Here is a 25,222-nt window from a genome sequence, read left to right on the forward strand (position 1 = left end):
CTTCAGTACTTGAGATTTTAAAAAGAAAATAAATGGAAGGACATCCAGGTTATTTTTAAATGATTGTATCCACGGACTAGCCATGTGTGGATTGGAGTTATCTGCGGATGGCCCTGCCCTGTTCTGCGCAATGGCAGCATGTTCACGTGGCCATGCTGCCATTAAAAACAGTGGGACTTGAAGTCCGAGGATTTTGGCATCCACAGGGGATATTTTTAGTTTACTTGTTGCATCTTCTAATGAGAGTTTTAGACCCATTTGTCTTTTTCATCGTTCATGATGTCTGTAGAATTTTCTTCTACCATCACATTTTAGTTTAATTGGTTTTCTTCCTGTCAGCTTTCTTCACTTTTCAGTTTTCAGAACCACACAGAAATTGAGAATACTATGGCATGGATGTTTCTGTCTTTGGTATTTAATCATATATCTTTAGACGTGAGGACCCTACCTAGTTCTTTCATTACTGTCCTTCCCAGTCTTATCCTCTATCCCAGTTTTCTGACTATAGTCTCCATTTTGATTGATATCTGGCCCAAGGTTAAAAAAAAAAAAAAATGTCTTTAACAATTTTGATGCCTTCTTTACTGACTTTAAAGTTATGCAAATCTTTTGTGGTCATTAGTTTGTTTTCTTAATATTCAACTGTAATCCTGTTCCTGCTCTTCCTTAACATACTTCAGTAGTCATTCCAAATCTTTGCTAATTTCTGCTAGTAGTATGATATCATCTGCATAATTGAAATTGTTCATATTCCTTCCCTTAATTTTCATGTGTCACTGTGTCCTGTGTCAACTTGGGATCTCCTTGGGGTTCAGCCAGTGCTGGACCATGGGGAAGACCTTTTAGCTGATTTTCTCAACAGCACTGACTAATAGAGGAGTTCGTCTGACCCTATTTTTGTCACATTTTTGCTTCTCATCTGTCTTTAACTATTTGCGGAGTTTCATCAGTCATTCGATGAATCCTTTTAAATTCTCCTCTAATATTTTGGGGTTCTTCTAGTTCCTGGTCAGTTTGGTTTAGCCGTGCAAATCTGTTTGCTAGATGGTGTTTAAATTCTGTAAGAATATTCCATAATTGATTATTGATTTATTCCAATTATGTTCTAGCACTATGCTTGTTTTCATGATTCTTCCTTAGCCTTACATTATGTTTGATATTAGCAATTCATGATCTGTGACATGATTTGCTTCTAGTCTTCTTTTTACAAAGAAAATGGGATCTCTTCATGTTCTACTTCCAGTTGTATAGTCTGTTTTATTTCTATGTTGTCCATCCAGTGGGATAAGGCATCCATTATTGCCTGCAGAGTATGAATGCATCTCAATCTGGTGTCTCCACTTTGAGCAATATACTGAAAGTGGACTTGTGGCATGACATTCTGCAATACTTGCTGAATTGAACACTATTTGTGTCTTAATATTTGCACTAAAATGTGCAATACACAAGGCCAGAAAGTTATTTTTGTTCTTTACAATATGTTTGCCTCTTCATAAGGATATGTTTACTCTAGCGGGGAGGGAAGGAAGGAGTGTGCTTGTGTTTGTTTGTGTATTGGCAAGGAGAAAGGTCCCCCCTTCCCCTCATTATTGTGAAAATCTAAAGGTTCTTCTAAACCTCTTTGGAAAATATAGAAAAATAAAATTATTTGCAAACAAAGCCAAGTCACCAGTATTTGGTTCTCTTGATTACTAACTAAACTTTAAGAAAAAGTCCTAATTATGTATTTCACATGTCCAGGGACCTTCATGGGCCTCTTAGATGCTATTTGCAATGCTTCTGGCACATTGTCTGCTTTTGTGTATAATAAAACAGGAAATATTACTGTGTTAGGATAAGCTTGTGTAACAACACTACCAAGAAATGCATGCAATATCCAAATATTCATATATTTTATTTTTATTTTGGAAAGTGTTTGAAGTAAATGCTGCTGGGATTTTTATAGCTGAAATTCCCAGCATGAAATTGGGTACTAAAACTGAAAACAGCAATAGGTTACAAAATAGTTTATTTTAGTTACTAAGCTAAAACTCATTTCTTTGCTACATGGTATATTATTTTGGAAGGATAAATCATTCCTTTTTGGCTTCTAGTGCAAAAAAAAAAAAAGCATATCTTTTACTGCCTCTACCTGTCTTTGTTGTTTGCATCATCTTTGATGCTACATCTCTAAATAAGCTCTGGTGAATATATATATAGTTTATTATGGTATTAGTATTGTTGGTGTGTAATACTAATCAAAAGATGCAAAGGCATGTATGTGCAACATCATGTTTGATATGGCTGTAGAATTATATATAAAGAATCCCAGTTAGAGGAATGATTAATGACAGAATTTTGGCTCGAGAACCAAAACACTCATGTCTTGGCAATAAGGGCTGAAAATTGGCCTCTTCTTATATCTACAGGCCTCTAGAGAGTATTATGATCCTCATCAACTTAACAATGAAAGGGATTTTTTACATACTGTTTTCCCCACTTAGGTTATAGAAACTTCTAGTCCTAAATTGCAGTGCCACTAGTCCTATATTGTACAAAGACGTGGAAGAAATATAGTGCTTTGATTCCACTTCAGCTGCTGTGGCAATATGGATTCCTGGGATTTGCACTTTAGGAAAAAGTATTTAAAGTAGTATCATTGTGCTATAATCGTGCAGTGTGAAAGGGCCCCTGGATCCTTCTTTATACAGTATCACTTCATACTTACATTTATAGATAATGTGAAGTTTAGTTTCACATTTTTCTAATTATTAATTTAGAACCAATCTGTTTTTAAGAAACCCTGAAAAATATTGCAAAAAGTGTGGGAAGGGGGATTCTGCATGGTGGAACTTTGTACAGCAAGGGTAATAAAAGTCTCCAGTCATATGTATCATTCCAAGTATGCGCCACATCTATTCCATCACCATTGATTGTCCAGGACTTATGTCCACTCCAAATGATTGATCTTCAGATAACGTATGTGCTCTGGTGCTAAAGAGTAGCAATATACATCTAAGAATTATTTTTTTAAAAAAAATGCATGGAACAGTTAATTGAACATTCTGTGTTGTTGCTGAAACATTCCTTTGTCTTGTTTGCTGAACTGGTGATTTTAAACTTCAAATGATTATAGAAGCACTCTTGAAATGAGATGGTGCTCTGCATTGTTTAAAAAAATGCAAGGACATGAGAAATAATACATCAGAGGACCGGTGTAGTATAGTGGTTTGAATGTTGGACTAGGACTCCAGGAGACCAGGGTTCCAATCACCTCTTGGCCATGGAAACCCATTTGGTGACCTCAGGTGAATTATCCTCTCTCAGACTTAAAGGAAGGCAATGGCAAACTTTCTGAATAAATCTTGCAAAAGAAAACTCCAGGATAGGGTCTCCAGAAGTAATAATTAACTCTTAAGGAGCAAAAAAACCTCACTTGTCCTAAGTGCTGCCACAGATTCCAGCCAGGAGGTGCTTGTGACTGGTGTGTAACCCCATTCTAGTTGGAAAGGAGTCCTGGCTGGGAACTATTATAACGCTGGATATTATTTGCTGATGGTTGTGGAAAAGGAATTTTCCTATTACAAAAGCTCTGGACAGGAAGAGGTGTATGCCACCCATGACAACAGAGTGGCAATAGAACATTATGTTATGTAGAAAGATAAGTAGGTAGAAAGAACAGTTATTTCCCAGCCTAACTACTGGTCTTGTTTCTACATTTGTTATTAGGTATCTACAGTACAGAGCTTAGAGTCAGTGTTCTATACATTAGAAACAGCCGGGATTGCATTGTGTTAAATTCTGGCTGAACTCAATGGTAGTCCATAGCTAACAATAAATGAAGATTTTTTTAAAAAAAACTCTACTTAAATGGGTGGAAGAATACATGATAAGCTGGTCCAATATTCTTGTACTATCAAGTAAAAACCCAGGGCTCAAGGCTTATCTTGCTGTAAGAACAGAAAATGGAAATGGAGGAAGGATTCAGTTTGCTTCTAGACATAAATGTTTAGAAATACAAACTTTTAATGAGTTTTTTTATTTTAAAAAAGTACATTTATCCCATTCTAATTCAATTTAATTCAGATTTCTCCCTCATTATTTTCAGGAAGAAGGTAACAACATTTGTTCCCCTCATAGTGCTTTTTCCATCCCATATCACAAAAGAGTCATATATTTGCATTTTTTCCTGAGTTTTTTTCCCCTGAAAACGGTACAAATTCAAAACACAAGGTCACCTACTCCTCAACATCATATTCCAGATTAACAACATTATTATATAACATTATGGGGCTTATTAGTAATAATAGAGGGATAGAAACTAAAATATTTAACAATCTGGAAACATTATGAGGAATGGTTGATGTGCACCATGAAATAGGTACTTTCTGGCACCAAGTGATTGTCAGCCCAGTTTGCTAGCTGACAGTCAGTTTTCTTTGAATTCACTGCCGAATTGCTAGTAAACAAGATATTAAAATGAGCATTCATCATAGACTATAAAATATTGGGAAAATTAAAAAAATGCATATTCTTGCATGCAAGAAATTGCATCCAGTTGAGCTGCTCCCCCCACAAAAGTTGGAACAAGACTATCTTAAACCTTTCTCCACATTTTTCTTTCTGTCACAAAATTAAGTTCAATTCATTCTGGTGACTTTTTTCATATAAGAAACAGTGTTTGGTTAAGGGAAACCAGCCTAGAATCCAATCATTGTAAACATCACATGATAACAGTACAAATCTCTTGCTCTAGACACATTAGAGCAAATCTATTCTTAGGCAATTAGGTTATTTTAAATCTCTTTTTAAATTGTAATTATTCCTAAAGTGAGTTACAGTTAAGATTCAGCAAGGCAGTTATAAGAAAGATTTGAATTGCCTGCTTAAAAGGGGACAAGGTTTCAAATCTGTCATACTAAATTAAGGATCTGATCCTAAAAAGCTTTGGAGCCAACACCAAAAAGGGGGGGGGGGCACTTCATTGTGATGGCCACAACTTATGAAGACAGTGAACTCATCCAAGGCTTGTCCCCAGATCTTTCAAAAGTGAGAAAAAAGATATGATACAAAATGCTGTTATCAGATGTTAATCTGCCTGTGCACTTTGGGCTAGTTGCCGTTTCCTTCAAGTGTGCTTTCCAGTTGTGTAGATAAGTGGTTAGTAAGCTTTGCCTCATAGTTTTGAGGTCTGTCTTTTCAAGGAATGGTTATATTATTTGTGCTCTTGATTGTAACCTAACCTGAGTATTAAAGACAAGACCACAGGACACAAGGGACATGTTTTTCATTAAAGGATTTGCACTCTCTCTTGGCCAAGGTGGAGAATCTAAGACATAAGGCCAAATCCAATCCCTCCCGGCCTCCTAATGAAGTCCTTGGTGCTCTCCAGATGGCTCTGTTCCCTACTCATTTGGTAGTTCCCTAGCTTTTGTACAAGCTGTGTTACACAAAGTAAGGGCTTCATATGAACACACGCTGGCATTTTTCATGACATCCCCTCTCACCTTTAGTCTGACCTGCCACTGGAATTTGGCTGTAAAGAAGTGTGAAATTGAGTTTGATCCTTGGGATGACCAGGCTTCCCTGCCATTATTACATAATCCTCTGTGGGGCATAAACCACAAAAGTAAAGTTCCACTCAAAGTCAAGATGAGTTTATCTTGTATTATTATTATTATTATTATTAACCTTTATTTATGAAGCGCTGTTTGTAGACTATAAAAGTTGCTTGAAATTTCATCCATTTTTTGTAAGGTACAATTATTTGGCTATACTTATACATTTTATTTTTAATGAAATAAAAATAATGTAAGCCAGGGCTGATCAACCTTTGAGAGTCCTGGGACTTTTTTGTACTCCCAAAATGCACCAGAGGTCTCAGTACCTCACAAAAATGAGCAAAGAATAAGTGTGCAGAGAAACCAAAGCCAAAGTTGCTAGAAATCAGTATTTATTTATTTATTTATTTATTTATTTATTTATAAAAAAAATTGGGGTAAGGGGCTAGCTCTTTATTTAGAGAGTAATTCCAGGAGTGACAATTATTTCTTTTCTGTTAATGGCCAAGGGGCTCCTAGAGGGTTAGATACAGTTTTGGGTCATCTTAAGATCCAACGGCCACATAATTCCCTCCTTGATGAAACCTGCTAATAAGCAGTGATAGCTCCATTTTCTCTTTTCTCTGTCATCTACATTCCCAAGTTTCCTCCTGGCCAAGCAATATTTTAATCACATTTGGGCTTGCAGAGAAAACAGTGTAAAAAGAAAAGGAATAGAAGGCCATAAGAAGACCTGGACCCATCTGATCCAACATTGTTTCCCACATAAAGCCAGTCAGATGCCTCTGGAAGCCAAAGGAAAAGGCATGAATATAGTAGCTCTCCAAACTATTGTCCTGTAGTGAGCTGGGTCTTTGCCACTTGGAAGATCAATCTTGGAGTTCTTGTTGACATCCTGGCCAAACATTAACAGATGTCCAGTGGTACAGAAAGGATTAATTTGTACTGTTTTGGTGACTTTGTTAAATACCTTTTCTACATTAGCATAGCAGTTTGAAGCTGGGAAAATATATGATAATTGGGAAAAGGCAGGGGCAGTGAATTTTCCTCTTTGCTAGCCCATTTGTACAGTTCTCATAGCTAATGGAGTGGGGAAGTGGGTCACACTTGCTCTCTTTTATTTTCTTGTTTGCTTTTGCACTGTGTAGACCTTGGAAGTCCATCTTCCATCAGGGTTGCCTTGGAGGGGTACATTCCAGGCAAACGGGTACCATATGACCAGCTATGGGGATCCAAGGATAATCTGGGTACAGTAAATTGTTTCAGGCCATAGGTCTACCATTGGATGTGAGGGAGGTCTAGAACTACACCTAATTTTGGCACAGGACATCTTCTCTCCCAGCATCTCGTATGTATAGTCTCAGTGGCATATTCCTTTTAAATCAAGGACTAGATAATTTGCACCATTTGGCATTCACAACTCATAGCTCAAAGTTTGTTGTTGTTAAATGCCATCAAGTCAATCTCAATTCATGATGACTCCATGGATGAGGTCTCTCTCCAAGACCCCATATCCTCCACTGCTCTGCTCAAGTCCTGTAGGCTCAAGCTCATGGTCTTATTGAGTCCATCCATCTGGCATGTGGTCTTTCTCTCTTTATGTTGCCTTCTCCCTTTCCTAGTATTATTGCCTTTTCTAAGGATTCATGCTTTCTCATGATGTGACCAAAGTATGACAGCCTCAGTTTAGTTGTTAGGAATGATCTAATTAGGGGAATTTTAATTAGCTCAAATATATCCGAGAGATGGCCCTAACAATACCACGTGCCGGAATCAGGTCCCAATAGTGTATACTAAAGGTGGACAGCAAGCCCCAAGAGAAAGAGACGCTGATACCAACTAGATCCAATTAAAGGGGTAACGTTTATTAAAGCACAGGGGAAAATCACACAACAAAAGGGGAGCATACACACACACACACACACACACACACACACACACACTGCTACAGCAGGGGATGGGTGAGTTAGGGAGAGAGATTTGAGAAAGAGAGGCACTACTAGGGAATATTACCTTAGAAGTCTTCTCCAGGAAGCCTGATGAAGCTTGGATGGACAGTGGATCACGGTCACAAGAGCTAAGAGCAGAGTTCAAACTGGTGTGGACCAGCTTGCAACCTGGTGATAGCACAAGGAGGGTCCAAAAACCCGAGGTTTTTATAGTGCAAAACGTAGCTGGAGGCTATGGAGGCTTGCTAGACAAAGGTATTGATTGCTTGGGCTTTGTTAAGCCAAGAGCAAGTAATGTGTTGCACAATGCATTTAGGTCTGGACACAATTCGGAGGGGCATCCAACTTGATTACTGGGTCATTAAGCTGATCACTGGCTCATCAGGTGTGAAGCCAAGTCTATTGTCTTTCTTGGGCAAGCAGTGGCGATTCTGGTTTGGCGACTCCCAAACTTCCTATGGAATATTTCCAATTCTAGCTTTTTCTAGGAACTTTGCCTTTGCAAGGTGAGCTGCCTACATCCCCTCTCACCTTTAGTCTGACCTGCCACTGGAATTTGGCTGTAAAGAAGTGTGAAATTGAGTTTGATCCTTGGTATTTGGCTCCTCACCTTTGGGTTAATGGCGGGTCCTCTCTGGGGTCAGTCAGGGGTCATAACACAGGCCGCATGTACCCAAAATTTTATTATAACCAAACTTGGTGACTATGGCGGGGTACAGACCACCGCTTTGCGGCGGTCTGCCGCCGCCGCCAGTAGGTCCGCGGGGGAGCCGGAGCCTTCAGACGGCCCGACTCCCGCGCGGACCGAAAAAGAAGCTCCAAAATGGAGCTTCTTTTACCGTCGCGTTTGCGACGTAGCGAGGCGCCAGGGGCGCGCTCGCTACGTCACAAGCGGCGCGACGCGTACGGACGCTCAGCGTCCGATACGCAAAGATGGCGGCGCCCATGTGGAAGGGGCGCCGCCATCTTGTACGTATAGGATACGTACTAGGGTTAGGGGGGTGCGGAAGCACCGCCCCTTCCTAACCCTAGTACGTATTCTATACGTACTAAATGGCGGTATGTATCCCACCATAGTCATCCAGGCTTCTAGGAAGAGTTCAGGCTTGATAGTAGCTCAAAGTATCTTTTTTATTTATTATTTTCTTCTGTATTTTCTCTCTTTTGTTATATTGAAAGATATTTCAAAATTTTAGTTATGAAAAAGCTTGGTTTTCTTTTTCTTATCTGTTGAACTATGTAATTATCTTTTCCATGTGAATTTAATAAAAAGTATCATTTTAAAAAAGAAAAAAAAGCTATTTGTATTATGGATGAAAAGGCTTGCACATCTATTCCTCCACACAGTTGTGTTACAAGTGCCAGCAAGATGTATGAACTAGGGCTCTGCTGCTCTTAACCAAAGACTTGAGCAGGGGTAGGCAACCTTTTTGAGCCGGGGGCCGGGTTGCTGTCCATCAGACAACTGGGGGGCCGAAGCCAGGGGGTGGAGCTTCCACCCTCCGGGGGCGGGGCTGTGTGCCGGGGATGGAGCTTCTACCCTCCGGGGGCGAAGCTGCATGCCGGGGTGGGGCTTCCACCCCCGGGGGGCCAGGCCTCCTCCTCTTTGCTGGCCCCTGACGGGGCCCCAGGCCCTGTCAGAGGCTGGAAAAGAGCCGGCAGGGGCCGCCAGTGCAGGAGGCCTCCCCCTCTTTGCCGGCGGGGGCCACCAGCGCAGGAGGCCTCCCCCTCTTTGCCGGCCCCTGACGGGGCCCCAGGCCCTGTCAGAGGCCAGCAAAAAAGCCGGCAGGGGATGCCAGTGCTGGAGGCCTCCTCCTCTTTGCCGGCCCTTTTGCCATCGCTGGAGGGCCCCTTTTTTGCTTCTTGGAGGGCCCCAGTGACGGCAACGGGCCTCCCAGAGGCCCGCTGCCGCCGTCGGAGCCCTGTTCTAGGGCTCCGGCAGCCACAGTGGGCCTCGGCAAAGTCTCGCGTGACCTTTCTTGTGGTCGCGCGAGACTTCGCCTCTAGGCCGCCGCCATTTTGTTTTTCAAAATGGTGGCGAAGTCTCGTGCAACCTCACCACCATTTTGAAAAACAAAATGGCGGGGCCCCGGGAGCTGGGAAAAGCAGCAATCGGCGGCGCTGGCGGCCGAGGCAGGCAGGGGCCGGCGGAAAGGCCTCCACAGGCCGCATCCGGCCCGCAGGCCGGAGGTTGCCGACCCCTGGACTGGAGAGACAATCATGGATAAGTCAACCATGGAGCTTGTTGCAGCCAATGTTCCTCCTCAAAAGCCCAAGACTTTAGAGGCTTTATTCATTAAGGAGAGCCTGCTAGGTCAGTCCAAAGGCCTGCTCTATTTTTACAGTTGATAACTGGCTACAGTGGCTAACTGGCTAAATACCTGTGGAAAACATGAGTTCTTAAGGAACTGATGTGGTAGATAATGTATTCTGGGCTGAATCTGCACTGCAGAAATAATGCAGTTTACAGCTTTAACTGCTGTGACTTCATCCTATGGAATCCTGGGATTTGTAGTTTGTTGTGACACCACAGAGACACAACTGAGAAGAGAAAGCTCAATATCTCGCAAAACTACAACTCCCAGAATTCCATAGCGTTGAGCCACAGCAGTGAAAGTAATACCAATCTGCATTATTTCTGCAGTGCAGATGAGGTCAGAGTCACAATCAGTAGTAATTAACAATCTTGGAAATAGACCCAGAGATAAAGTTTATTTTGTGCTTGATCATGAAATGTTGTTGTATCTCTGTGTCCTAAACCTGCATGTGTATTCTTTCTGAACGCTATATTTATCTCCCTACTTTTGTTCCCTCTCCTGCCCCATACACTGGGTCCCGTGTCAACAACGTGGTGAATCTCTTCTAGGTTCTAGGTTTCAATCCATATTTTAAATATGCATTAGGCATATTTTGGAGGTAGGATTCACTACTTTTTTTGTTCCTCAGCCTTTATAAAGAGAGCCAGCATGGTGTAGTAGTTTGAGTGATGGACTATGACACTGGCGACCAAGGTTTGATTCCCAGCTGAGCCCTGGAAACCCACTGGGTGAACCTGGGTGCGTCACCCATTATCAGACACAGAAAACCATGTGATAGAGTCATTTTAAGGTCACCATAAGTCAGAAATGACTGGAAGGCACACAACAACAACCCTTTAAACAACAACCCTAGTTAAAGTCATCCTGAAACTTGTTCCATAAACTGTATTCCCACACAGCCCTCCCACCACCATCTCCAAGCCTGAGTTTTCTAAACCTGTGTTCTATATAATAATGAGTCTAAACCAATTGGCAGCTGTAATCTCTCTGTTTAAAATAGACATCCTTTCATATGGATTTATTTATGACTTTTCCTGCTTCAGCCAAGTGTCTTGTAACTAGCATCAGAGAAAGGGGTGTGTGTGTGTATTTCTTTTCCAAGATTTTGATACTGTGTATCTGTCAAAAACTGAGCTGGTTTTTAATCATAAGCTTGTGCGTAAATCTTCTTGCATTATTTTCACCCCACAACCCCACCCCAAATGTCCGGATTTGAAATTTACTGAGATTTAGAGGCTCAACCCTGCAGTAGTTCACATGGAAATTAAGCCAGTTTGAAACCCAAAGTTTTAGAAATTCCATGTACTGTAAATGTATTAACCAGTTTACTTCTTGGAGAAGTTCCATCCATATTGTAGGAAGTGTGGTGCTAATAATTCATTGTCGGTCAAGTATGTGAATCATCATATTAGTACTGTGACTGATCCAGCTCAAATGCTGAGACTATAATAAGCAAGCCAACTGTCAAGAACTGCCCTTCCACCCTACACTTCGGTGAACTAGCCTTCTATATTTCAAACAGCAAGAACATTAGTCCAGTAACCACAGGTGTTATCAAGAAGACATTTACAGAAAGAACTGCCATCATCCACAAACACTGACTTAAAATTAAAAATGTCATGCTCTAACATTCCGTGGGCTTTATTTTGATTCATTTAAAAATTAAAACATACCTGTCCTTCCAACCATGTTTGTCCAGTCTGCCCAGCCTCTCTTTAAATTTTGCCTGTTTTCCATTTCCCAGGAGAAAGTCCTGATGAAAGAAAACCTTCACCAGACATCTTCTCATTCCTGTGCCACACAACAATCTTCCATTTGAATCACTACTAAGTGTAAACCAGCACTATGTCTCCCATCATTCCCTAACAACTAATCATTATACACTATTATTCCCATAACACTATGGAGATTATCGCACCACCCTTTCCTCCTGTGCTAGACATGGGATGTAAACTTCAATAGGCAGATTTTGTTCTTTGCAAATCCCATTCTTTGCAAAGTGTGGGAGAAGCCTGGATGGGGCATGGGATGCCTGGATCAGGTACAGGATGTCTACTGCCTGGGCATGGGGTGTGCAATAAAATCCACCTGCTGAAATTTACACCCTACATCTAGTGCAGTGCAGGAGGAAAGGGAGGTGCAATAATCTATATTAACCAATATAACAAATTAATACTACGCACACACGTGTGACATTCAGATAGATTCTGGCACCAACACACTCATTTTAAAAAGAAATTTATCAGCAATTCATATATGTGACACTTTGCTTTTGTCAGTTTCCAGCATGATTAGTGTTTAGAAGAGTAAAGAGGAAGTCTGTTATGAAGACCTTCCTCTTCTTTCTTCAGGGCAAGAGCCAATGTGGCATAATGATTTGAATGTTGGACTGTGAATCTGGAGATCAGGATTCAACTGCCAACTTGACCATGAAACTAACTGGGTGACCTTGGACAAGTCACATGCTCTCAGCTTCACGGGAAGGCAATGGCAAATGTCCTCTGAACAAATCTTGACAAGAAAATCCCATGATAGGTTCACCTTAGGTTCACCCTAAGTCAGAAACAACTTGAAGGCACACAACACACAAACACTAAGGGCCTTGATGTCTGTTCTGTGCAGTGTCTTCAGTAGCCTTACACTGGGGTACTATAAAGACACTTTGCCATCCTTAGAGATTTGTATGAAGGGGTATTATGAAGCATATTCGTCTCTCAAGTAAGCGAAAATGACATTCCCTCTTGGCACTCATGAGAGGACTGCAGTGCAGGCAGACTACTGACAAGTGTTTGTGCTTCAAGTGGGATCTCCAGATCTTGGCTAACAACTCTTTTAGTAGAAAGGAAACAATTTTGGGGCCACTCATCAAATGTTTCATAGAATATCTAATACTCCAGATCTTTTTATGTTGTTTGCAATCATCTAAACATTTTTAAAATTGAGTACAAATGAAGAGGCAGGCACTATTTAAGAAGTGACATAGGTTTTATAGACAGAACATTTTTATTTAAGGAGAAATTTACTGTTATTTTTCTCATTCCATGTTAAAAGAGTTCCACATTTCTTTGGCTAAATAACCAAGTGGGCAACTAAAGATACAGGCTATTATCTTGAATTTATCCATGTGGATATGTGTGTGTGTGAATACTATTGCTGCAGGAGGAGTGAGGAATCAGTGCAATGTCCAGAAATGGGTATTGCAGAGATTCAACAACAACACAGACTAAAATTTGCTCTTACAGAAAAATTTGTCAGCCTGGTGGTACAAGTGAAAAAGGGAACCCTGTGGTCCACTTGCATGACAGTAGATAGAACTCATACATCTCAGTAAGAGCAGAGACATCAGCCTGGAAAAGGGAAACTTTATTGCAGAAGGATTATTGTGAAATTACTGTTTATCTCAGTGCCTTTTTAAACATATACTGTGAACATTGGTTCACATTGATATAGCTTAATATTTTTTAAGTCCACCATATCCATGGATTCTGTATCCACAGAGGTCTCAAGCAGACGGGTGGCTTGGAGCAGCCTCTAGCTGCTCCAAGCCTGAGTGTGCCCTGAGTGGCACAGGACCACAGCCATCCTGAGGCAGGACACCATGGTGGTCCACAATGGACTGCTGGCAAGGAGCACTTTTCTGCACTCCTTTTGCGGCTGGATTTGGGCTGCCTTAGGCAGCCACTATGCAGCTTCAGCCCAATCCAGGGGCGTGCATCATATGAATGCCACACCCCTGGATCGGCCCAAAGGCATAACTTTTAGCCCATCTGTTTCAGACCAGAGTCAACTATCCACAGCTTGAAAACTTTTTTTAAAAATATCCAAAAAGCAAGCCTTGTTTTGCCATTTTATATAAGGGACACGATTTTACTATGCCGGTGTATATAATGGATTTTGAAAAACCACAGATTTAGTGTCCACAGGGAATCCTAGAATTGCAACAAATACCAAGGATCCACTGTACTGTGTGTGTGTGTGTGTATATGTATATATGTATATATGTATATGTGTGTGTGTGTGTGTGTGTGTGTGTATATATATATATATATATATATTCCTAGTTTTTAATTTTTCTAAAAAATGTGGTTTATGCTTTATTATTATATAATATGCATCATAATTAGGGAACAACTTTTAGCTTGGTCCCATATCAGAACAATGATGTAACCTAGATGAAAAGATTTTTCGCTTGTGGTTTGTGCTACACATTGACAACTGTTTAAATACAGTCATCCCTCCATATTTGCAGCTTTGATATTTACGGATTTGATTATTCACGGATTTCATTAATATGTTCTCTCTAGGACTGTCTAGGTCCTCCAGTGCAACTCTGTGGTCAACTTTAACGAAACGTTGCACTGAAAGACCATTTGTAGCTACTCCAGTGCTATTCTATGGTCAGTGTATGTTGGACATTGACCACAGAGTTGCACTGGAGGATCTAGAGATTCTAGAGAGGTGTCCTCTCAGGTAAAATATATATGGAGGGACAACTGTAGTATATTTGTTGTCCGTAGGTTCATATCATGGTGGTAGTGTGTGGTTTTTAAAGGCTCCTTCAACTTGGACAATGCTGTGATGGAAATTAATTTTATTAATTAAAAAACATAAAAACATCCATTCTTATACATTTACTCGTTTGTTTACATATAACATAAAAAATAAGCCATGTGCCAACTGGCTGAGTCTCTGTCCATTTTAATGTTTAGTGTGTGAATTGTAGTTGTTTCTTCTCTTGTTCTTCTTCAATCATCACGTTTATCATGACCTTTTCTTTCTTCTTTTCATCTTCTCCTCTTTTTCTCACAAACCTTCTTCTTATAGCATCCAACTTACCAATTCCCTCTTCTCCCTGCTCACTCTAACTTCCCAACCTCTTTCATTCTTCTTTTACAAGACTAATACCACTTCAATCCCCACTCTTACCTTCTAAAGAACATTAAGATGCTTTTTGAAATACTAATGATTGGGGCATAAATTAAATAAATCTTTCCACTTCATTAAACAGGTCCACCAGGAAGGCGAGGAAAGCCTGGACGGCGAGGAGAGCCAGGTAAGCCCCTCTCTCTTGTGAATTCATGATAGTAGATTATATACATCAGAAGTGGAGAAAGTGCAACCCACAGCCAAGGCTGTTTTATGATGCCTAAGAATCCCCTTGCCCAAGAGTGACGGGGGCAAAGATTATTCTCCAATGGTCAGGAGCATCTCTGAAAGCCTCCAGGGGGTGCCTTTTCTCACTTTGCTACAACTGAAGGCATTTACAGGGGTACCTTCACTTTTTTTTTTCCAAAACATAGTGAGTAGATAATCATTCTGTTTTTTTGACAAAAGGGCCCGTAAAAGCTTTAAAAATGTGGAGGGCTCTGAAAATAAACCACATTAAAAGTAAGGCATTACAGTATTAGCCATTTGGGGACACAACTATAAAACACTCTTTCAAAAAATTATATTATTATTATTATTATTATTATTATTATTATTACTATACATAATAAACCATGTTTTCATTGCAGCACCATTGACTGTCAAATAAATGTTAAAATGTATGATTAGTCATTTTGTCCTCCTTTTTAAAAAAAAATACATAGACCATAAATATTCACCACAACCTTAATGCAGAGGAAGAGTTTAAGATGTGAGACATTTAGCACATGAAGAAATTCCAGGAAAACAGCTTCCAAGGTGACATCAGCACTCATATTATCAGTTTGGGAAGCAAAATTCTTTTGTAGTCTTGAATTAAATTTCTTACAGTGTGTCCTGGGGCTCAAGCCTTTTTTTATTTTAGCTTGTCTCCCTGATAATAATGGGAATTACAGCTATGGCTCGTAGCTCTTACAATTTATACCCTTGTCTGTATCTCCAGATGGGGAGAAAATCCCAGGGCAAGCAGTACTGGAGAAAGAGGTCTAATTTTTCCATATGGAATAGATTTAAAGGTTGGGCAGCCATTTCCAGTGGGCATCAGGGTGCTATGTCTAAGTGAAAAGATATTTGTGTCTAAGTTACATTTGTGCCCCATGGATGTTCCCAAAGCCTGGTAAAAAGGGGGACATGACGGGAGGGAGAGCATACATCATGAACTGTTGATATTAAAAATTAGAGTAAAGCTAAAGAAGAACACTAAACCATCATACCAAAATACAAACTGAAGAACATCCCCATAGAACTTAAATATATTCGGCTATAAGTCAACCTCATGTATAAGTCAAGGGCAAGTTTTGGACCAAAATTATGTATTTTGACGTGACCCATGGATAGGTTGAGTGTAAAACATGCAGGCTCCTTCAGTGTGTGTATGAGAGCGGCAAGAGGGAAGCAGCAATCGATATGAGGCTTTAGTGCTTTATTTAGCCTTCACTCCCAGGACAGTGGGTGGGAAAGGGACTGCTAAACAAACAAGCTGCTATCACATTACCATACTGATCCATAAATAAGCCGACCTAGGATTTTGGGGTCAATTTTTGGGCATAAATTTTTAGACTTATAGACGAGTATATAGGGTAATTCTTCAAGAAGTTAAACACAGATGGAACAAGAGACCTCTTTGGCAAAATATAAGAAATCAAAGGGAAATTTAAACCAAGATGAGCTATGACCATCAGGGGAATACATTCTGTGACCAAGTATAACTAAAAGAAGAAGGAAACAATACACAGAATTACAATATGAAAGAGGTGAAAGGATGACGTTCAAAGAAGAACCATTTGATGATAAACCTCCAAGTTTAGAAAGTGAAATGGAAGCTGCACTCTGGGCACTTGGGGGAAATAAATCACCAGGGACAGATGACATACCAATAGAGCAGCTTCAAGCTACAGAGAGAAAATCTACTTTAGTTCTAATTATAATCTGTCAACAAATATGGGAAATAAAACAATGGCCCACAGACTGGAAATGCTCAATACTTGTTCCACTCCTCAAGAAAGGGGGCTCCACTGGACCATTACATTAATTTCCCATGCAAGCAAAGTAATGCTCAAAATGCTACAAGAAAGACTTTAAACATATATGGAACAAGAAATACCAGGAGTCCAAGCTGGGTTCAGGAAAGGAAGAGGCACTGAGCACATATGTTGTATAATGGAGTGTAACAAAGAATTTCAGAAGAAAATCAGCCTATGCTTTATAGATTATAACAAAACCTTTGATTTGTAGATCATGAAAAACTGTGAATCACTCTTAAAGAAATGGGTCTGCCACAACATTTGATGATTGTGATGCATAACCTGTACCCATGACAAGAGGCTACCATCACAACAGCACAAGAGGAAACAGAATGGTTTCCAATTGGTAAGGGGATCAGGCTAGGCTACATTTTATCACCCTTACTGTTTAACCTGTGAGCTGAACATATCATATGCAAAGCAGGATTACACTCAGGAAGCATTAAGAGAAGAGGAAGTATAAAGAATATTATTCTCATAGATAGACAGACAGACAGAGAGCTTAATTGGGAAGGAAAACTAAGACTTCATTATACTTTCCTTGGCAAAGAGGTTTATGCGATGTATCTTCTAACAGATGGCTGTACTGAAGCATTTCTACAGCAAAGAGAAAAAGCATATACTGTATAAAAACAGAAACATAGCAGCACATACAGTACAAAACTTAAATGTGCTACTTGTGCAAAAGCTTTGTAATGTTGCTCTAGAGAATACTTGACTTTACCTTTAAGACAACATAACCTAAGAGCACATTGCTCTTTGTGTATTAGTTTTGGCATAGCTATCCACTATTTACTATCATATATAGCTTGATTCAGTATTTGTATTGCCCTAGAAACTTATCATGCAGAAACCAAGCCCTTGCTATTCTGCCACAGCTGATAAATGGAAGTAACATTTTGTTTCCTTTGTATGATAGCATTCTTCTCTATACATTTTATGTGGTTATAACATCACAGCTTACAGATGATGAAAAGGCAAAGGCTCAGCATTTGTTTGGCTTCTTTGTGAGGAGCTTTGCTCTGGCAATATTGGAATTATGCGAGCTTTTAAAAAAACAATGTGGGGAACTCTTCACCACAAACTTACCATACCATTTAGCACAAGGCAGTTGTTTTATATACATCATCCACCCCATTCATAATCCTTGGGACAGTTATTGAACTAATGTGTTATAAGGCTAATTTCTGAAGTGTGATATTATTGGCTAGGTGGCAAAATGTTTTAGCTCTTTTGAGTGATATTCTTTCTTCTTTAGAAGCAAAGCCATCTTTTGGGTACCAGTCAACCGAAGGGACAAATGGTAAATCAGCTAAGGAGAACAATCTAACCTTTTTGCAATAAAGCAATTATCACCTATCAAGTGGTAAACATTTCATTTTCAAAGGAATGTCTCCTCCCCATTTCCTCTCATCTCCTCTTACTAGGGCTAGAAAAGATAAGAGAGATTTGTTGTAACACATGAAAGGGCAGAATAAAAGAAGGCCCTAGTTCCTGGTCTTAACACAGCTGCTTTCTGAGATTGTAAAGAGGCGATAGTGACAGCTGTTTTCTTCTCAAAGTGGTTTGACCTTCCAATAACTTCTGCCTTGTGCATTGCTTCTCTTTCTTTCAACTCTGAACAGTGTGATATAGTTTAGACTCAAGGTTTATAGCCATTCCACAGTTTTATACCACTTTAATTGTCATGATTCCATCATGAGGAATTGTGGGAGTTGTCATGGATTTGCAACTGGTTGACTGTCCAAACCCAAAGGGTGCTCAACAATGGCTCCTTTTCATCCTGGAGAGAAGTGACCAGTGAGGCCCCACAGGGTTCTGTCCTGGTCCCAGTGCTATTCAGCATCTTTGTCAATGACTTGGATGACAGAATTGGGGGCATACCTATCAAATTTGCAGATGACAACAAAATAGGAGGAGTAGCTAATACCCCTGAGGACAGGATCAAAATTCAAAATGACCTTAATAGATTAGAAAGCTGGGCCAAAGCTAACAAAATGAATTTCAACATGGAGAAATGTAAGGTGCTGCACTAAGGGCGGAAAAATGAAATGCACAGATATAGGATGGGGGACACCTGGCTGAACGAGACTACATGTGAAATGGATCTAGGAGTCCAAGTAGACCAAAAATTGAACACGAGTCAACAGTGTGATGCAGTAGCTAACAAGGCCAATGCGATTTTAGGCTGCATCAATAGATGTATAGTGTCTAGGTCAGGGGTAGGCAACCCTTTTGAGCCGGGGGCCGGGTTGCTGTCCCTCAGACAACTGGGGGGGCCGAAGCCGGGGGTGGAGCTTCCACCTCCAGGGGAGGGGCCGCGTGCCGGGGGTGGAGCCTCCACCCTCCAGGGGTGGAGTTCCCACCCCGGGGGCGGAGCTTCCACCCCCAGGGGCCAGGCCACCCTGACTTTGCCGGCCCACTGACGCCGTTGGAGCCCTCCTGGAGGGCCCCAGCGAAGGCAACGGGCCTCCCAGGGGCCCGCTGCCACCGTCGGAGCCCTCCTGGAGGCCCCAGCGAAGGCAACGGGCCTCCCAGGGGCCCGCTGCTGCCGCTGGAGCCCTCCTGGAGGACCCCAGCGAGAAAGGCCCGCTGCCATCGCAGGAGCCCTCCTGGAGGGCCCCAGCGATGGCAACTGGCCTCCCAGGGGCGCACTGCCGCCGTCGGAGCCCTCCTGGAAGCCCCAGCGAAGGCAACGGGCCTCCCAGGGGCCCGCTGCCGCCGCTGGAGCCCTCCTGGAGGACCCCTGGGCGCCACAATTTTGGGCAAAAAAATGGCGGCGAAATCTCGCGTGACCTTAGGGAATGTCGTGAGAGATTTCGCCGCCATTTTCCCCCCAAAATGGCGGCGCCCATAGCGGGCAAAAGCTGCAACCGGCGGCGGCGGCAGCAGGAGGAGCCAGGGGCCGGCTTAAAGGCCTCCGCGGGCCGCATCCGGCCCGCGGGCTGGAGGTTGCCGATGCCTGGTCTAGGTCAAGGGAAGTAATGCTGCCACTCTATTCTGCTTTGGTCAGGCCCCATCTGGAATACTGTGTCCAGTTCTGGCCACCACAATTTAAAAAGGATGTTGAGAAACTGGAGCGTGTTCAAAGGAGGGCGACTAAAATGGTGAAGGATCTGGAAACCATGTCCTATGAGGAACAACTTAGGGAGCTGTGGATGTTTAGACTGGAGAAGAGAAGGTCAAGAAGTGATATGATAGCCCTGTTTAAATACTTTAAGGGATGTCATATTGAGGAGGGAGCTAACTTATTTTCTGCTGCTCCAGAGACTAGGACCTGGAGCAATGGATGACAAACAAGGAGTTTCCCCACATTCTACCCTAACTGGAAACTTTGGCGGGTTACAGACCGCTGAAAAGCGGCGGTCTGCCGCCGCCGCCGGTTGCAGCATCCAGGAACCGCAGCAGCCAAACGGCGTGGTTCCCAGACGCTGCAAAGAAGGGGCACGAAAATCACGCTCCTTCCTGCGCCCCGGAAGAGACGCTGCAAGTGCCGAAGCGCACACTCGCGGCATCATTTCTGGGGTGTGATGTGCGGACGCAGCGTGTCCGCTACATCAAGATGGTGGCGGCCATGTAGAACGGCCGCCGCCATTTTGTACGGACTCAGTCCGTACTAGGGTTAGGGGCGTCTGGAAGAGACGTCCCTTTCTAACCCTAGTACGTGCTGAGCACGTACTTTCCTGCCCGTTTGTAACGGGCCTTTGGTTCTCCACTGCAGTCTCTGTGTATCATACATATGGGTCTGCGCCTGTGTAGAGGAACCTCTCAGAACCTTTTAGAAAGGTGAGATTTTGTTAATAGCACTCCCTTCTTCTCTTATGCATGTGCCTCAAGTGCCATGCATTAGTTCTGCATCTACCAGAGTGGTAGCACCTGAGGCCCTGTTAGATTTGGAGAGAAAAATTAGTTTATCATCCATTTGTCACTACTTTTGGGTTTGTTTGTTTTTCATTATTTCACCTATATCATTCTCACATCACAGATTGTTCCTTCAGGTGTTGGAAGTATTTTTAGAAGGTAATGATAAGAATCTTCTGTGTTTCAGGGGGGGAAATTGTTGACTCTTGCAAGATTTTGTTGTTGTTGCTGGTTTTGTTTTGTTTTGTTTTGTTTTGTTTTGTTTTTGCTTTAAATGCATGGCAGCGCAGTGCTACTAGGATTCAGTTGTTAGTTTTGGAATAAAAATTACAGTCTATGATACTGCCTGAAACCATGGTAGGACTGTTGGTGTATAAGTCACCCAATTTACACTGGGTTGGCAGAATAAATCTTCTTGAGAAAAAGTCAGTAGAAGATATCTTCTAAGCTACTGGTCCAGGGGATGTGGTTCTGATTTGCTTGTAGATGTCCTAAAAAGGGAGAAGAGGGCAGGGTGAGTGGCGGGTTCTAAAATGAAGCTCATGTAGATTTGTTCAAACAGCAGTTAAACGTAGTTAGTATTATGTCCAAGAAGCCCTAAATGATGCATTCATTTTTCAGAAACATTTTTTTTCTGCCTTTAAACACTGTCTAGTTACCACCTCAGCTGGTTTACTCCTCATTCTCACCCTTCCCCATCCTTCTTCTTTTGTTTATTTAAAGAGGATTTTATTGTTGTTCGTCATATTTTAGCAATTTTTGCTATTGTTGTTGTCTAGTTACTAACATTGTCTTCTTCCTCCTCCTCCTCCTCCTCCTCCTCCTCCTGACTGTATCATTCAGAATGCAAATGAAAAGGGAATGATAATGTGAAAGTTTTCATTCAAATAATTTCCCATTCATTGAAAACCAGGGTGGGATAAAAATCTGAACATGTTACTGGTATCACATATACAAGTAGGATGTGTTTGCTTTTTTTCTAATGGGGGGGGGGGGCTTTCAGACATGTAAATATCAGTGGCAGAGCTTCAGGAAGGTTGTATCATATCACATGGTTTCTCTAAACATTTGACCTGGCTCTCATTCTAAATAGGTCCAAGGCAGTGTATACTACTGTCAAACAGCTCATGCTTTCAGGAAGTTTCTTCATGTCCTAGTCTCTGCAGCAGCAGAAAACAAGCTTGCTCCATCTTCTATGTCACCTTTTCAAATATTTAAACATGGCTATCATGTCATCTTTTTAAAATATTTTATTGACATAAATAAAACCATACATTAACTTATATTACATACATCATATACAAATCATATACAGATACTTGCACTCATAGACACAACAGCAAGTAAAATAAATCACACATCACATGTATATACATGTATATACATATAATATCTTCTATCTTCAAATTTAAGTGTCATCTTTTAACATCCTCTTCCCCGGTCTACATATGCACAGCTCTCTAATCCACTTGTCATAGGACACAGTTTCCAGAATTTTCACCATTTTGGTGGTCCTCCTCTGGACATGTTCCAGCGTGTCTACATCCTTCTTGAAGTGTGGTTACATTGGCCTTTCTGACAGCTGCATTGCATTGCTGACCTGTGTTCAACTTATGGTCTGCTAAGATCCCTAGATCCATTTTACAAATACTGTTATCAAGCCAGGTGTCCCCCCCCCCATAGCTTCACATTTCATTTTTCCTAAGTGTATTATTATTATTATTATTATTATTATTATTATTATGCTTTATTTTTATAGCCTTGTAGATTTACACAATGCTGTACATACAATCAATAAAATAGATAAAAAATAAACCTGCCCATGGCATACATTCTACAAAATAATAGCATAATGCATATAAAATAATACATAATAATGCAGGAAAAGGTTCAATGAAATAAGTCAGGCAACAAATTAAAAACATCAAATAATCATGCAATGCCTGGGAACGCTTCCGTGAACAGGATGGTCTTCAACTTTGTTTTGAAACTGGTCAAAGGGGTAATGACCCGTGTTCGTGGGGAAGGAGGTTCCAGGAGTGAGGGGCAGCCAGTGAAAAGGGACAAAGCTGGGACTGGTCAGTGAAAATCCTAGGCTGAGACAGCAAACCAGAACAGAGGGCACGAGTGGGAAGGTGAGGAAAAAGAAGGTCTGATAAATAAGGAGGGTCCAGCCCATGCAGGGCTTTAAAAGTCAACAACAGGAGCTTATACTGAAAACGGAAAGGGAGGGGGAGCCAATGAAGGGATGACAACAAAGGAGAGATATGGTCAAAGCGGTGGACGGATGTAATAATGTGTGCAGCTGAATGCTGGACAGAAATTAAAGGACGGAGGTGGGAAAGAGGAAGCCCTGCCAGAAGGAGGCTACAGAAATCAAGTCGCAAGACCACTAAGGCATGGACCAGACTCTTGGCAGTAGAGGCAGATAGAAATGGTCGGATTTTGGCAATATTGTATAGAAAGAATCTACATGCCTTAGCTGTGGCCTGGATCTGGGGGATACACGACAGAGAAGAATTAAAAATAAAACCAAGACTACAGGCTTCCTGGACCGGTCAAATAGAAATGTCATCAACAGAAACAGAAAAGGAGTACTGAAGAGTAGACTTAGGTGGAAAAATGAGAAGCTCCGTTTTGGACATATTGAGCTTCAAGCACCAATGCGACATCCACTAAGAGACAGCTGTAAGACAAGATGAAATATGCTGTTCAAGACCCGGAGAAAGGTCAGAGGTGGAATGATACAGCTGAGTGTCATCAGCGTACAAATGACAGGAAAAGCCAAAAGAAATAGGGACAAAGTGTAGAGGGAAAACAATAGGGGACCCAAGTCCTGGGCACTCCAACAGAATGGAACAGAAGACGATGCCTGACCACCTGTGACCACTGCAAAAGATCTGTCTGACAAATAAGATCTAAACCAGTCAAGAACAGAGTCTGAGAACCCAAGGTCAGAAAGTATATCAGCTAGAAAGCAGTGATCAATGGTGTCAAAGGCAGCAGACAAATCAAGCAGAACAAGAACAGAGTAAAGGCCATTAGCCTTGACCCATAAAAGATTATCCAAGATCTTAGTGCGAGCCGTCTCTGTAGAATGCCGTGGGCGGAAACTGGACCAAAAGGGATCCAGAAGGGAGTTGGCTTCAAGAAACTCAAGACTGCAACAATAAATGACCCGTTCCAAAACCGTAAGGAACAAAAGGAAGAAGAGAAATCAGACAATAGCTAGACAAAGAAGAGGGGTCAAGAGAAGGTTTTTTCAGAATAGGGGAAACTAAAGCATGTTTAAAGACCAAAGGGAAAGAACCCATAGAGAGAGAGAGAGATTAAAGATATAGAGAAGCGAGGGCAGAAAAGAAGGAGCTGTAGAGATTAGAAGATGAGTATGAATTGAATCAAGAGAACAAGCTGTCAGTTTGGAAGAGTTCAGCAACATAGAAAGTTCAACCAAAGAAACAGGAGGAAATTCAGAAAATTTATTAGCCAGAAGTGGTAGAAGATTGTGTACTATGGCTAAAATTAAGCTATCTTTTTTACAGGCAGGTTGTGGTTAATATGGTGTCTGGATTCCCAGTTATTTGATTTATTTAAATTCTTGACATTTATTTCAAGAATTGAATGGAAATTTAAACCTTTATTCACATGGCTTAGCCTCCTGAAAACATAAATTGTGTAATCATAACATACTGGCGGATAATATTTTAAGAATCTCTGTTTGATACATGCATGTATAAAACTACAAAAGGACATTTCATGCAGGTTTAACATATTTCTTTCACATTATATATTCATTATATCTATGAAAAAATACATAGTGAAAGTATTTCACTGTTCACTATGCACCCTGTTAGAAACTGAAAATATATTGAATCACTTGATTGTACATGATCCATTTTACATGTTTCTGGTAGTAATTTGGTTGCTTCATTTAATTGATTCCACGTGTCCCACAAGAGCATAATATGCATTTCATGGCATGGCTAGTGAACTTTATATTTCCCTTTATTGATGACCTTTCTTAAGTAACCTTTTCTGAAAGAGACTGCTCTTTCATATCAGTTGGGTTTACAATGGAACTATGGCTTCAAGATGCTTGAAAAGGACCATTTGGAAAACTTGATCTAATCCAGGCATGAAGTGCCTGTAGAGAACATTGTTTCCTTACTTGACCTGGCATTAGTTTTATACAGATTTCAAAATACTTGCTACATGTATACAGAGATACAGAAGCCTTTAATGTTAAAAATTGGTGTTATCGTGCTCAAGTGTGGTCAAGCAAATACAGCCAGTATACAGCATGAATGTTAGCCAGGCTTATCCTGCGGTTTTTCAAAAACGGGATTTTCCTGTTTTTGCAAAGCCTCAGAAAAAGGGAGAAGGCACCTTAAACTCAATACAATAATTAATCAAAAAAACAAAAACTGCTTTCATGGTTGGCTAAAAAGGTGACACTTTTGTTTTCTGATGCACACAAACTTTGTTTCATGTACAAAAGTATTAAAATTACTGTATGAAATTACAATATTTAGGGCTATATGTTTAAGGTTTATATGAAACGTACGTTAATTTTGTGTTTCGACTTGAGTCCCATCTCCAAGATA

The 25,222-nt window shown here is 41.1% G+C and overlaps 1 pseudogene across 1 annotated transcript in view; it reads left to right on the forward strand.

Annotated features, from left to right (window-relative positions):
* LOC149321826 (uncharacterized) overlaps window positions 1-25,222 on the forward strand; it is a 454,513-nt pseudogene that overhangs the window by 285,547 nt on the left and 143,744 nt on the right. The window contains exon 3 of the transcript XR_016281690.1: window positions 14,816-14,860. The product of XR_016281690.1 is annotated as an uncharacterized LOC149321826 (transcript). The remainder of the gene's footprint in view (window positions 1-14,815; window positions 14,861-25,222) is intronic.

Source organism: Sceloporus occidentalis, unplaced genomic scaffold (assembly GCF_023333645.1).
Source record: "Sceloporus occidentalis isolate IW3139 unplaced genomic scaffold, rSceOcc1.0.p SCAF_1, whole genome shotgun sequence".
NCBI lineage: Eukaryota > Metazoa > Chordata > Lepidosauria > Squamata > Phrynosomatidae > Sceloporus > Sceloporus occidentalis.